The 2,412-nt window shown below is 44.2% G+C and overlaps 1 non-coding gene across 1 annotated transcript; it reads left to right on the top strand.

The window, feature by feature from the left end:
• Positions 1–1,966: 1,966 nt before the first annotated feature.
• LOC120093447 (small nucleolar RNA SNORA17) lies at positions 1,967–2,095 on the top strand. Its single transcript, XR_015623614.1, has one exon. It is a non-coding gene; the product is annotated as a small nucleolar RNA SNORA17 (small nucleolar RNA).
• Positions 2,096–2,412: the final 317 nt, after the last annotated feature.

Here is a 2,412-nt window from a genome sequence, read left to right as displayed (position 1 = left end):
CTTTCACAGAGGAGAAATTTTTAAATTAGGACCTGTAGAAATGCAACTGGAGACTGACTAGGAATTCAAATATTGTCAGTTTCATCACCTCTCTGGCTTCTCTGCCTCATTTTCCTGATTCTCAACTGACTCACTCCATATGAGAGCCAAAACAGGCACCATCACCTTAGACTATTACAGCAGTCAGTCAAGTCTTCTGAGAGGCAGAAATCCAGCCATTCGAAAATCTCAGGCAAAATGCCTGAGAGAGTGCAAGGGGCCCTGAGGCACACTGGATAATTTGGCGTGCCACGGTGTACGTTTGGCTCTGAAGGAAACTGAGAGGGAAGAGAGTACATCCTATGATGCTGTGTGACCTAAAGGTGATTTGGGCTAGGGACACTAGGAGTCGGTTCTCAGGTCAGTCTGATCATTAGAGGAGTCCCAGGCTTCAGATCAAGCTGAACAATGGCTGGGAGCAAGAGCAGGAAGCAGTCCTGTCGGGGATGTGAACTGCCGACAGTGGCAGTTGAGACTACTGTGGAGGAAGCTGCTTGCTTCAAAGGTCTGTGAAGCACGTTCTCATAGCAGACAAATGAACTAAGAAAGAAGAGTGCAGGCTACAAGATCAAAGTGAGCGCTCTCAAAGCTTTCCTTGATTTATCTTTAAGTCACATGACCATTTCAAAACCCATGATTTGTAGGACAGGGTCACAAGAAAGCCCAAGATAGGGTCTTGTAATTTCATGCCCCGTGAATCCATGGAGTGGAGGAAAGATGGTTTCTCAGAACCAACAGATACCTATCAGCATGTAACATACATACAGTAGACAAGTGTTGGAGATGTAGTAAGATGGTACTTATTTTAGGGTACACACTTCCTTTCTGTTTTTATTTTTTGGTACTAGAGATTGGAATGAGGGCCTTGCACATGCCAGGGAAAGTTACTTACTGCGCTGTATCCTGAACACCTTGGCTTATTTTTTTAATTCTGACACAGGATTTTGCCAAGTTTCCCAGGCTGGTCTTCAGCTCCCTCTCCAGCTCTCCCAACTATTGTGCTTGTAATCCTCCTGCCTTGGCATCCTGAGTAGATGTAACTACAGGGTTACGCCACCAGACCCATCTAATTTTCCATTTTAAACCGATGGAAAACTTCATAAATAAGCAACTGACTTGAAGGCAACTTTGCTAACAATAAGCATATGAAAGGTTGCACTTTCTAATAATCATATAAAAATAAGACAATGGTGAGTCATTTCACACTAAAGCAAAATAAGGGGTTATATAATTATATAGCACACCGTATTTAAATAGATTGTAACAACCCTTTAGGGGAAATGAGGTAATACTGGGAGAAAATATGTCGCACAATTTTTTTCACATCTTATAAGCAGAAAAGCTCATGGATTTTGTTCCAGACTAACGTTGCCAGGATATTAATATATTCAAAACTTTGGAAAATAGACATAAGGTTAATAATTGTCTTGGGGCATTGTCTGGGAAAGTATGTTTAATTTTCATTGCTGCGACAAAATCCCTGGCCAAAACAAGTTAAAGGGTGCAAGGTCTGGTCTGGCTTAGTTTCAGTGTATGGTCAGTAGCTTCGCTGATTCTGAGCCACGGCAAGGTCTATGATGGAAGGCATGGAGAAGCAAGCCTGACTTTCTCTGCTGTAGGTGGCCAGAAAGCAGAGAAAGTATGGCATCGGAACAAGATTCATTATTCCAAGGCATACTGCACAACCCAATTCTTCCACCTAGACTCCATTTCCCAATATTATATTGTTAATCTATTAACATATGAGCCATTGATTGTGTCATAATTCAGTCACCTTTCAGGGCTTCAGTCTACCAGGTAGGGACTGAGGCATAAACATGAGCTTTAGAAAAGAAAATTCAACAGTTGCACAGCACAGCCTTCAGGAGGTTTGTTTCCTAAGGTTTGAGAACACCAAGGAAGGCCTGGCCACCAGTCCAAGGTAGTATCTGCCCCTAGAAGCATTAGAAGTGTGGCTGCTGTGTCAAACATGCCTCACTAGGTGGCAGAGAGGAGAGAGGCCATTTCTATGCTCAGTGTTCTGACCTGTGATTAGCAGGATTAGTAGCCTAACACTCCCTGAAAAGGGGGAGCCTGAGATGAGCTTCAGTTGGATACCAAGGGGTAGGGAGACCTGGTTGAGGCATAAGACTCCTTGCCATGGGGTCCTGACAGGGAGCTGGCCGGAGATGATCACCAGTCCAGTGCTACACAGGCCCAGGGCACAGGGGCAGACCATGCCCACAATGACCCCATAGCACTTCTGAAACCACTCCTAAGATGATCCCAGACATTCAAGAGACCCTAGACACCACTGAGGAGTAAGTGGTAGAGAAATGGAAGAGACATAGAAAGAGAAACAGAAGGATGTGGGCACAATGAAGAGAGGCAGGA

Source organism: Rattus norvegicus, chromosome 6, assembly GCF_021556685.1.
Source record: "Rattus norvegicus strain SHRSP/BbbUtx chromosome 6, alternate assembly SHRSP_T2T, whole genome shotgun sequence".
Lineage (NCBI taxonomy): Eukaryota > Metazoa > Chordata > Mammalia > Rodentia > Muridae > Rattus > Rattus norvegicus.
This window is presented reverse-complemented; position numbering and strand designations above follow the sequence as displayed.